At 46.6% G+C, this 12,778-nt stretch overlaps 1 protein-coding gene across 1 annotated transcript in view; it reads left to right on the top strand.

The window, feature by feature from the left end:
• The window catches only part of LOC109926153 (integrin alpha-7-like), a 181,105-nt gene that overhangs the window by 163,978 nt on the left and 4,349 nt on the right, over positions 1-12,778 (top strand). The gene's annotated exons all lie outside the window — the stretch shown is intronic.

Genomic DNA, 12,778 nt, shown 5'->3' with positions numbered 1-12,778 from the left:
CTCCTCTACATCGGGGAAACCAAGCGGAGGCTTGGGGACCGCTTTGCAGAACACCTACGCTCGGTTCGCAATAAACAACTGCACCTCCCAGTCGCGAACCATTTCAACTCCCCCTCCCATTCCTCAGACGACATGTCCATCCTGGGCCTCCTGCAGTGCCACAATGATGCCACCCGAAGGTTGCAGGAACAGCAACTCATATTCCGCTTGGGAACTCTGCAGCCCAATGGTATCAATGTGGATTTCACAAGCTTCAAAATCTCCCCTCCCACTAACGCATCCCAAAACCAGTCCAGCTCGTCCCCGCCTCCCTAACCTGTCCTTCCTCCCACCTATCCCCTCCTCCCACCTCAAGCCGCACCCCCCATCTCCTACCTACTAACCTCATCCCGCCCCCTTGACCTGTCCATCCTCCCTGGACTGACCTATCCCCTCCCTAACTCCCCACCTACACTCACCTTTACTGGCTCCATCCCCGCCTCTTCGACCTGTTTGTTTCCTCTCTACCTATCCTTTCCTCTATCCATCTTCTATCCGCCTCCCACTCTCTCCCTATTTATTTCAGAACCCCCTTCCCCTCCCCCTTTTCTGATGAATGGTCTAGGCCCAAAACGTCAGCCTTTCTGCTCCTATGATGCTGCTTGGCCTGCTGTGTTCATCCAGCTCTGCACCTTGTTGTCTCGGATTCTCCAGCATCTGCAGTTCCTACTGTCACTATATAAGACTGTTTTACTGTGTTGCTGGGGACATGTCTGTCACTGTAAAACACTGGGATACCATACTGGTGGGAACAGATCTAACATTGTCAAACAATGGGGTGAAGTACTGGTGGGGACATGTATAACACTGGGGTCCACTACTGCTGAGGTCTGCTCTGTCACTGTATAATACTGGGGTACAGTACATGTGGTGACTGATCTGTCACTGTTTAATAATTGTTTACAGTACTGTTGGGGACAGATCTGTGAGTCAGACTTACAATAGTGTGTAGTACTTGTTGGGACATGTCCGTCGCTGTATAAAATTAGGTCAAAATGCAGATGGGGTCTGCTCTGTCAGTATATAGCACTAGCTTACAAAACATGTGGGGACTGATCTGTCACTGTATAACACTAGGGTACAGTACTGGCGGGGACAGATCTGTGAATTACACTGCGATACAGTACAGCTGTGGGGAGACATTTGTCAGTTTGTAACGCTGTCGTATGGCACTCCTGGAGAGAGTTCTCATTGTTTAACAGAGGATAACAGTACTGGCAGGGACTGGGCCATTAATATTTACCACTGGGATACAGTACTGGTGTGGGCAAGTCAGTCTCTCAATAATACTGAGGTACACTACCGCTGGTGGGTGTCTGTTGCTCAATTGGAGTACAGAAATGGTGGGGACAGTTTCCTCTGTTAATAAAACATTAGTACATTCATAAGAGGGACAGGGCTGTCTCTGTACAGTCTGTACAGTCTCTGTACAGGGCTACAGTAATGGTGAGGTCAGGTCCGTCAATGTATAACTGCTGGTGGGGATAGGTCTGTCACTATATAACACTGATTTAGAGCGCTGCTGGGGAGAGATCTGTCACTATATAACACTGGGGTACGGTACTGATAGGGACCCGTCCTCCACTGTTTAACACTGGGGTAAAGTGCTGTTGGGGACAGTTCTGTCACTGTATAACACTGGGGCACAGTACCGGTGGGACCAGATATGTCACTGTATATACTGGGGTACTTTACTGGTGAGGACACGTCTGTCACTGTATAACTCTGAGGTACAGTACTGTTGGGACAGTGCTTTCTCACTATAACCCTTACGTAAAGCACTGTTGGGGATAGCTGAAACTATATAACACTGGAGAACAGTACTGGCCGGGAAAGGTCAATCAATGTTTACAACTCTGGTACAGGACTGATAGGAAAGATATGTCACTATAACAGACTGGGATGCTGTGCTGCTGGGGACAGGTCTGCCGCACTGCTACAGTGGGGTACAGTACTGCTGGGGACAGGTCTGTCACTTTGTAACACCAGTACTGTAATACATTGTTATATAATGACAGATGTGTTCCACCCAGTACTGTACTATACTGTTAGTATCAGATGTGTACCTACCGGTACTGTAGGCCCATGGTATACAGCGACACACCCGTCCCAATCAGTACTGTGCACTAGTGTTACAGAGTGACAGAACTCTTCCCATAAGTATTGTAGAGCAATGTTCCTTACAGACAGACCTGTCCCTACGAGTACAGTACCCCAGTGTTAGACAGCGTCCAATCTGTACCCACCAGTAAAGTGCCACATAGTTATGTACTGACAGATTATGTACGACAGCATTACAAAGTGACAGATTGGTCCCCACTGTAATTCCTTGACAGTCCTGTCCTCACAATTACTGTGCCCAGTATTGTACAGTGACAATCTGTTCCCACCAGTAATGCTTCCCACTGATAAACTGTTACAGACCTGATCCCCATGTCTTAGGCTTGTATAGCGATAGACGTGTCCTCACCTGTACTATATCCCAGTGTTACACAGGGACAGTCTTACCCCAGCTGTACTGTATCCCAGTGCTATACTGCAGCACACCTGTCCCCACCAGTGTTATAGAGTGCCAGACCTATCCCATCAGTAATGTGCTACATTGATTGAACTGTCCCTGCCAGTGCTATTTTCCAGTGTAATACTGTTAAAACTCTCCCCAGCAGTGCTGCATGTAAGGGTGATAGCTCACTCGCCACAAGTTCTGTTCCACAGCTATATTCTCAGACAGACATGTTCCCACCTGTGCTGTACCATAGTGTTACTCACAGAATGATCTGCTCACACGAGCATAGTATCACAGTGTTACACAGTGACAGATCTGTCCCCACCAGTACAGTGCCCCACTCTTATACAGTGACAGATCACTTCCAAGCTGCACTGTAAACCAGTCTTTGAAAATGTCAGGCCTGTCCCAATAGTACTGTATCCCAGAGTTGAAGACTGACAGATGTCTCCACATCAGCACTGTACCACAGTGTTATACAGTGACAGATGGGTCTCCACCAGTACCGTACTCCAGTGTTATATAGCGACAGATCTCTCCCCAGCAGAAATGTAAACCAGTGTTATACAGTGCAAACCTGTCCCCACCAGTACTGTATCCCAGTGTTATACAGTTACAGACCTGTCCCCCTCATTAGTCTACAACCATCTTATTAGCAGTCAGAACTGTCCCCACCATTTCTGTACTCCAGTGTTATAGCGTATAAGATCCCCACCACCGGGAATGTACCTCAGTATTATCAAGAGACTGACCTGACCACACCAGTACTGTACCCCGATGGTAAAAATTGATAGAACAGTCCCTACCAGTACTGTTATCCTCTGTTAAACAGTGAGATCTCTTCCCAGGTGCGCTGTACGACAGCGTTACAAAGTGACAGAACTCTCCCAACCAGTACTGTAACACAGTGTAACTCACAGATCTCTCCCCAACAGGACTGAATCCAAGTGTTAAACACTGACAGAGCAGTCCTCACCAGTAATGTACCCCAGTGTTATATAGTGACAAAGTACTCCCCACCAGTAGTGTACCCCAGTGTTATACAGGTTTGAACATCCTTGAGCACGAGTGAGGTCCCGGAGGACTGAAGAATTGTTAATGTTGTCCCCTTGTTTAAGAAAGGTAGTATGGATAATCCAGGTAATTATAGACTGGTTAGCCTGACATCAGTGGTGGGGAAGCTGCTGGAAAAAGTACTGAGGGATAGGATCTATTTACATTTGGAAGAAAATGGGCTCATTAGTGATAGGCAGCATGGTTTTGTGCAGGGAAGGTCATGTCTTACCAACTTGATAGACTTCTTGGAGGAATTGACAAAGTTGATAGATGAGGGAATATATACATGGACTTCAGTAAGGCGTTTGATAAGGATCCCCATGGTAGGCTGATGGAGAAAGTGAAGTCGCATGGGGTCCAGGGTGTACTAACTAGATGGATAGAGAACTGGCTGGGCAACAGGAGACAGACAGTTGTAGTGCAAGGGAGTTTCTCAAAATGGAGAACTGTGACCAGTGGTGTTCCACAGGGATCCGTGTTGGGACCACTGTTGTTTGTGATATACATAAATGATCTGGCGGAAGGTATAGATGGTCTGATTAGCAAGTTTGCAGATGACACTAAGATTGATGGAGTAGCAGATAGTGAAGGGTACTGTCGGAGAATGCAGCAGAATATAGATAGATTGGAGAGTTGGGCGGAGAAATGGCAGATGGGGTTCAATCCAGGCAAACGCGAGGTGATGCATTTTGAAAGATCCAATTCAAGAGCGAACTATACGGTAAATGGGAAAGCCCTGGGGAAAATTGATGCACAGAAAGATCTAGGTTTCAGGTCCATTGTACCCTGAAGATGACAACGCAGGTGGGTAGAGTGGTCAAGAAGGCATATGGCATGCTTTTATTCATTGGATGGAGTATTGATTACAAGAGTTGGCAGGTCATGTTACAGTTGTATAGGATTTTCGTTCGACCACATTTGGAATACTGCGTACAGTTCTGGTCGCCACATTACCAAAAGGATGGATGCTTTGGAGAGGGTGCAGAGGAGGTTCACCGGGATGTTAACTGGTATGGAGGGCACTAGCTATGAAGAGAGGTTGAGTAGATTAGGATTATTTACAATGGAAGACGGAGGTTGAGGGGAGACCTGATTGAAGTCTACAAAATCATGAGAGGTATAGACAGGGTGGATAGCAAGAAGCTTTTTCCCAGAGTTGGGGACTGAATTACTAGGGGTCACGATCTCAAGGTGAGAGGGGAAAAGTTTAAGGGAGCTTTGCATGGAAAGTTCTTTACGCAGAGTGTGGTGCCAGCAGAGATGGTAGAGGCGGGCACGATAGCGTCACTTAAGAAGTATCTAAACAGATACGTGAATGGACATGGAGCAGAAGGATACAGATCCTTGGAAAATAGGTGACAGGTTTAGATAGAGGATCTGGATCGGCGCAGGCTTGGAGGGCCGAAGGGCCTGTTGCTGTGCTGTAATTTTCTTTGTTCTTTCTTTGTTCTTTGAACATGTCCAGACCAGTACTGCGCCCCATTGTTAGACAACATCGAATCTGTCCCAACTAGTACTGAACCCTAGTGTTATGCAGCGACATACCTGTCCCCAGCAGCACTGTATCCAAGTGTTATAAACTGACAGACCTGTCCCCCCAGTTCTGTACACCAGGATTATACAGTGACAGACCTGTGCACATGTGTAGTGTACAGTGGCCGTATGAACAGATTGAAAAGACCCCACCAATGTCATAGAGTGACAGAATGATCTGGAACTGCAGTGTACCTCAGTGTTTTTGAGAAACTGGACATTTCCCCTCCAGTACTGTGCCCCTGGGGTAAACCCATGACATTACAATTATCCCGTGTTATACACTGAGAGTTCACCCCAGCAGTGCTGTTAGAGAGGTTTACACTGTGAAAGAGCTCTCCGCACCAATACTGTGCCTCAGTTTTACTCACAGGCTGACCTAATCCCACCAGTACTGTAGCGCAGTGTTTATTACAGATAGACCTATTCCCTACCAGTCCTACCAGAAAGAACAGCTCCGTCTGTATATGTGACCACAGTAAACTACAAATGGGGACATATCTGTCACTGAATAACAATTGGGTACAGTACTATTGGTGACAGATTTGTGAGTTACACTGCGTTACAGTACTGGTGGGGAGAGTTCTGTCTCTTTGTATTGCTGTCGTATAGCTCACCTGGGGAGACATCTCAGAGATAGTTAGAACGCCGACGCTGGAGTCTAAGATAACACAGTGTGGAGCTGGAGGAACTCTGCAGGCCAAGCTTCATCAGAGGAGCAAGAAAGCTCCACACTGTGTTATGGGAAGTGATCTCACTGTAGCAGAGGATAACGGTGCTGGCAGGGACTGATCCATCAATGTTTACTGGGGTACAGTACTGGTGCATACAGGTCAGTCTCTCGATAATACTGAGGTATAGTACCTGTATAGGATACATAGAAAAGTCCTCCAGGCCTGATGGGATTTATCCAAGGATTCTATGGGATGTGAGGGAAGAGATCACAGGGCATTTGGCGGTGATCTTTTCATCCTCATTGTACACGGGTATAGTGTCGGAAGATTGGAGAGAGGTAAATGTCATTCCCTTGTTCAAAAAAGGGAATAGGGTTAACCCTGGAAATTACAGGCCAGTTAGTCTTACATCAGTGATGGGCAAATTATTGGAAAAGACTCTGAGACATAGGATTTATGATCACTTGGAAGGGCACAGTTTGATTCGTGATAGTCAGCATGGATTTGTGAGGGGTAGATCATGCCTCACAAACCTTATTGAATTCTTTGAAGAGGTGACGAAACACATGGATGAAGGTAGAGCAGTGGATGTGGTATACATGGATTTAAGTGAGGCGTTTGATAAGATGTCCCATGGTAGGCTCATGCAGAAGGTAAGGAGGCATGGGATAGGGGGAAATGTGGTAGACTGGATTCAGAATTGACTGACCCTTAGGAGACAAAGGGTGGTAGTGGACGGAACTGGTGTGCAGTTACGACTGGTGTACCACAAGGATCTGTCCTGGGTCCTCTTCTATTTGTGATTTTTGTAAATGATTTGGAAGAAGGAGTGGAAGGGTGGATTAGCAAATTCGCAGACGATATGAAGGTGGGTCGCGTTGTGGGTAGTGCAGAGTGCTGTTCTAGGTTATAAAGGGACATTGATAGGATGCAGAGCTGGGCTGAGAAGTGGCAGATGGAGTTTAACCCTGAAAAATGTGAGGTGTTTCATTTTGGAAGGACAAACTTGAAAGCAGAATACAGGGTTAACGGGAAGATTTTTGGCAATGTGGAGGAGCAGAGGGATCTTGGGGTTCATGTTCACAGTTTCCTGAGAGCTGCCACCCAGGTGGATAGAGTTGTTAAGAAGGCGTATGGTGTGTTAGCTTTCATTAATAGGGGGATTGAATTCAAGAGTCGTGAAGTTATGCTCCAGCTATACAAAAGCCTGGTTCGGCCACATCTGGAGTATTATGTCCAGTTCTGGTCACCTCATTACAGGAAAGATATGGAAGCGTTGGAAAAGGTGCAGAGGAGATTTAAAAGAATGTTGCCTGGAATGGATGGAAGGTCTTACGAGGAAAGGTTGAGAGAGCTGAGGCTTTTCTCATTAGAACGACGAAGGATGAGAGGTGACTTGATACAGGTGTACAAAATGATCAGAGGTATAGATAGAATAGACAGCCAGAGACTTTTTCCTAGAGTGGAAGTAACTATTACGAGGGAGCATAGTTTTAAAGTGAATGAAGGTAGATACAGGGGAGATGTCAGAGGTAGGTTCTTTACTCAGAGAGTGGTAAGGGATTGGAATGCATTGCCGGAGAGGGTAGTGGAGTGGGCCTCATTAGGGGCATTTAAGCAGCTATTAGATAGGCATATGGATGAGACCTTAGGATTAGGGTAAAAGTTCAGCACAACATCGTGGGCCAAAGGGCCTGTACTGTGCTGCACTGTTCTATGTTCTATGTTCTGCATCACTGGAGTACAGAAATAGTGGGGACAGTTCTGTCTGTTTATAAGACGGCTGTACAGTACTCATGTGGACAGGTCTGTGACTGTATAACTATGGGTTACAGTACTGGTGGGGACAGATTTGTCACTATATAACATTGGATTCCAGTGCTGCTGGGGATAGGTCTGCCAATGTATATCAGTGGGGTACAGTACTGATGGGGCACAGCTGTCACAGTGTAACACTGGGGTATAGTTCTGGTGTGGACATGTCCGTGGCTGCATTATACTGGCGTACACTACCGGCGGAGACTGATCTGTAACTGTATAACACTTGGGGACAGTATTGTTTAGGAACAGATCTGTGAGTTACACTGTGATACAGTATTGTTGTGGGGAGAGATCTGTCACTTTGTAAAGCTGTCATACGGCACACCTGGGGAGAGTTCTCATTGTTTAACAGAGGATAACAGTACTGGCAGGAACTAGTCCGCAATGTTTACCACTTGCATATGGTACTGGTGTGGATAAGTCAGTGTCTCGTTGGTACTGAGTTACAGTACTGCTGGTGGGTATCTTTTACGCTATAACACTGGAGTACAGAAAAGGTTGCGATAGTTCTGTCTGTTACTAACCAGGCTGTACAGTATTGAGGGGGACAGGTCTGTAATTGTGTAACACTGGGATACAATACTGGTGGGGACAGGTCTGTACTGTATACCTCTTGGTACAGTAGCACTGGGACAGGTCTGTCACTATATAACACTGGTTTACCGAGCTGCTGGGGGCAGGTCAGTCACTGTATAACCCTGGGGTACTGTAACAGTGGGGACAGGTCTCTCACTATATAACACTGGGGTACAGTACCGGTGGGGACAGGTCTGTCACTATGTAACACTGGTTTACTATGCTGCTGGGGAGATCTCTGTCACATATAACACTGGAGTACAGTACTTGTGAAGACCCGTCTGGCACTGTATAACACTGGGATACAGCGCTGATGTGGAGACATCTATCACTCTATAACTCTGGGATATAGTACTGTCGGGACAGGCCTGTCACTATAAAACAATGGTTTACAGTGCAGCTAGGGACATGTCTGTCACTGCAAAACAGTGGGGTCGTGTGCTGGTAGTTACAGGTCTGTCACTGTGAAACACTGTGGTATTATGCTCATGTGAGCAGATCAGTCTGTGAGTAACACTATGGTACAGTACAGGTGGGAACATGTCTGACTGTGAGTAACTTTGCGGAACAGAACTTGTGGCGAGTGATCTGTCACCCTTACATATAGCACTGCTGGAGAGACCTTTAACAGTATTACACTGGAAAACAGTACTGGCAGGGACAGTTCAATCAATGTTTACAACTGTGGTACAGTAGTGATGGGACAGGTCTGTCATTATATAACACTGGGTTACTGCGCTGCTGGGGACAGGTCTGCCACAGCATAGCACTGGGGTACAGTACTGCTGGGGACACGAATGGCACTGTATAACACTCGGATATAGTGCAGGTGGGGACGCGTCCAACACTATATAAGACCAAGATAGAGGGATCAGGTCGGTAACTGTATATCAGTGGGAAACATTACTGCTGGGTATAGATTGTCTGTCTGTAATACTGGGCACAGCAAATGTGAAGACAGGACTGTCAATGTTTAACACTGCAAAGGATTTGATAGGGACCAATCTGTCAGTACATAACTGCGGTACATTACTGGTGGGAACAGATTGGATGCTGTCTAACACCAGGATACAGTACTAGTAGGGACAGGTCTGTCACTGTATAACACGGGTTCTTTACTGGTGTGGACAGGTCTGTCACTGTATAATACTGGGGCACTCTACTGGTGGGGACAGGTCTGTCACTGTATTACACTGGGGTACTCTGCTTCTGTGGGACAGATCTGTCTGTGAGTAACATGGTGGTACAGTACTGTTGGGAATATTTCTGTCTGTGAATAACGCTGTGGTACAGTACTTGTGGTGTGTGATCACTCTCTATGTAACCCTTACATATAGTACTGTTGGAGAGATCTTTAACAGTATTACACTAGAAATATATAAATATATAACACTTGAGAACAGTACTGGCAAGGACTGGTCGATCAATATTTACAACTGTGGTACGGGACTGATGGCTCAGATCTGTCACCATATAAGACTGGGGTGCTGTGCTCAGGAGACAGGTCTGCCACAGTATTGCATTGAGGTACAGTACTGCTGGGGACAGAACTGTCACTGTGTAACATTGGGGTATAGCACAGGTGGGGATACATCTAATGCTGTATAACACTAAGGTAAGTATTGATGGGGCAAGTTTGTCACTGTATATTACTGGGGCACAGTAGTGATGGGGACAGGACTGTCACTGTGTAACACTGGGGTATAGTACAGTTGTGGACATGTCTATGGCTGTAGAACACTAATGTACAGTACTGTTGGGGACAGGTCTGTCACGGTATAATACTGGGGCACAGTAGTGCTGGGGAAAGTTCTGTCACTGTGTAACATTGGGGTACAGTACTGCTGGGGACAGGTCTATCACTGTAAAACACTGGGGAACAGCACTAGTGAGGGCAACTCCACTACCCTGTCCGGCAATGCATTCCTGGTTTAACATTGCGATGCAGTACTGGTGGGGACCGATCTGTCAGTGTCAAACTGTGGTACATTACTGGTGGGGACAGATTGGATGGTGTCCAATACTGAGGTACACTATTGGTTGGGACAGATCACTCTGTGATAAACACTGCAATACAGTACTTTTGGGAATAGGTCTGTCTGTGAGTAACACTGAGGCACAGTACTGGTGCAGAAAGTTCTGTCACAGTGTAACCTTGTCATACATCACTGCTGGCTTGAACTCTCACCGTATAACACTGGATAATAGTAATGTCATCAGTTTACCATAGGGTCATAGTACTTTTGCACAGAATCCATACAGTGTGGAAACAGGCCCTTTGACCCAACAAGTTAGAACAAAGAACATAAGACAGTACAGCATAATACAGGCCCTTTGGCCCACAATGTTGTGCTGAACTTTTACCCTAAACCTAAGGTCTATCTAACCTCCACCCATACCTTATACTATCATCCATAAGCCTACGTAATAGCTGCTTAAATGCCCCGAATGAGGCCAACTCCACTACCCTCTCCAGCAATGCATTCCATGCCCCAACCACTCTCTGAGTAAAGTTCACACCAACCCATCCCCCTATAGCCCACCTAAGCTGCACATCACTGAACACTACAAGCAATTTAGCACGGCCAGTACCACGTAGCCTGCACATCTTTGGATTGTGGGGGCAAATTAGAGCACCCGGAGGATACCCATGCAGATACGGGGAGAATGTGCAAACTCCACACTGTCATCTGAGGCTGGAATTGAACCTGGGTCCCTGATATTGTGAGGCAGCAGTGTAAACCACTCAGCCATCGTGCTGATGGGGAAATGTCACTTTCTTGAAAACACTGATGTACAGTGCAGTTGGGGGTCATTCTTACACCCTGTAACAGTGTGGAACAGTAATGCAGGATCATTTCTGTCTGTTCATACAACCTGGTAAACTACAAATGGGCACGTATCTGTCACTGTATAATACTAGTGTTCACAAGTGGGGGGATAGGTCAGTCAGTGTATAACTCTTGGATACACTGCTGATGGGGACAGGTATGTCGCTGCTTAACACTGGGGTTCAGTACTAGATGGGACAGATCTGATGTTGTCTAACAATGGGGTGAAGTAGTGGTGGGCACATGTCCGTCGCTGTACAACATTGGGGTACACTACTAATTGGGAGTTCTCTGTCACTGTATAACACTGAGGTACAGTACTTTTGGGGACAGATCTGTCAGTGTATAACACTTGGGAACAATACTGTTGGGGACAGATCTATGAGTTACACTGCGGTGTAATAATGGTGGGGAGAGATCTGTCTCTTTGTAACGCTGGGGTATAGTAGAGGTGGGGAATGTCTATCACTGTAGAACACTGAGGTACAGTACTTTTGGGGACAGATCTGTCACTGTGTAACACTTGGATACAGTACTGTTGGGGACAAATCTGTGAGTTAGACTGCGGTACAGTACTGGTGGGGAGAGTTCTGTCACTTTGTAACACTATCGTACAGCACACCTGGGGAGAGATCTCCATGTTTAACAAAGGATAACAGTACTGACAGGGACCGGTCCATCAATGTTTACCACTGGGGTTGAGTACAGTGTGGACAGATCAGTCTCTCGATAATACTGAGATACAGTAATGCTGGTGGGGATCTGTTACTCTATAACACTGGAGTACAGAAATGGTGTGGACAGTTCTGTCTGTTAATAAAATGGCAGTACAGTAATGAGGGGGACAGGTCTGCCACTGTATAACTCTAGGGTACAGTACTGGTGGGGACAGGTCTGTACTGTATACCTCTGGGTACAGTAGTAGTGGTAGGGGCCTGTCACTGTATAACACTGGTTTACACATTCTTGCTGGGGCAGGACTGTCACCGTATAACATTGGGGTCTGTGCTCAACTGGACGGATCTGTCTGTGACATTTTGGTACAGTACTGGTGAGAGCATGCCCGTCTCTGAATAACGCTGCAGTACAGAATTTGTGGTGAGTGATCTCTCACTATGTAATCCTTATGTATCGCACTGCAGTGAAGAGCTTTAACTATACAACACTGGAAAACAGTACTGGTAGGGACTGGTCGATCAATGTTTACAACTGTGGTACAGCACTGGTGGTACAGGTCTGTCACTATATAAGATTGGGGTGCTGTGCTGCTGTAGACAGATCTGCCACAGTATTGCACTGGGATACAGTACTGCTGGGGACAGGACTGTCACTGTGTAAAACTGAGGTATAGTACCGGTGGGGACAGGTCTATCGCTGTAGAACACTAAGGCACAGTACTGATGGGGCAGGTCTATCACTGTATAATACTGGGACATAGTAGTAATGGGGAAAGGTCTGTCATTGTGGTACAGTAATGGTGGGGACAGGACTGTCAATGTGTAACACTGGGGAACGGTACTGGTGAGGACACGACTATCACTGTTTAAATCGAATCAGAGATAGTAGGAACTGCAGATGCTGGAGAATCCGAGACAACAAGGTGCAGGGCTGGATGAACACAGCAGGCCAAGCAGCATCATAGGAGCAGAGAGGCTGACGTTTCGGGCCTAGACCCTTCATCAGAAAAGGGGGAAGGGAAGGGGGTTCTGAAATAAATAGGGAGAGAGTGGGAGGCGGATAGG

This window comes from Rhincodon typus, chromosome 41 (assembly GCF_021869965.1).
Source record: "Rhincodon typus isolate 14 chromosome 41, sRhiTyp1.1, whole genome shotgun sequence".
NCBI lineage: Eukaryota > Metazoa > Chordata > Chondrichthyes > Orectolobiformes > Rhincodontidae > Rhincodon > Rhincodon typus.
Note: the sequence above shows the minus strand (reverse complement) of the source record. Positions and strands in the feature narration are given on the sequence as shown.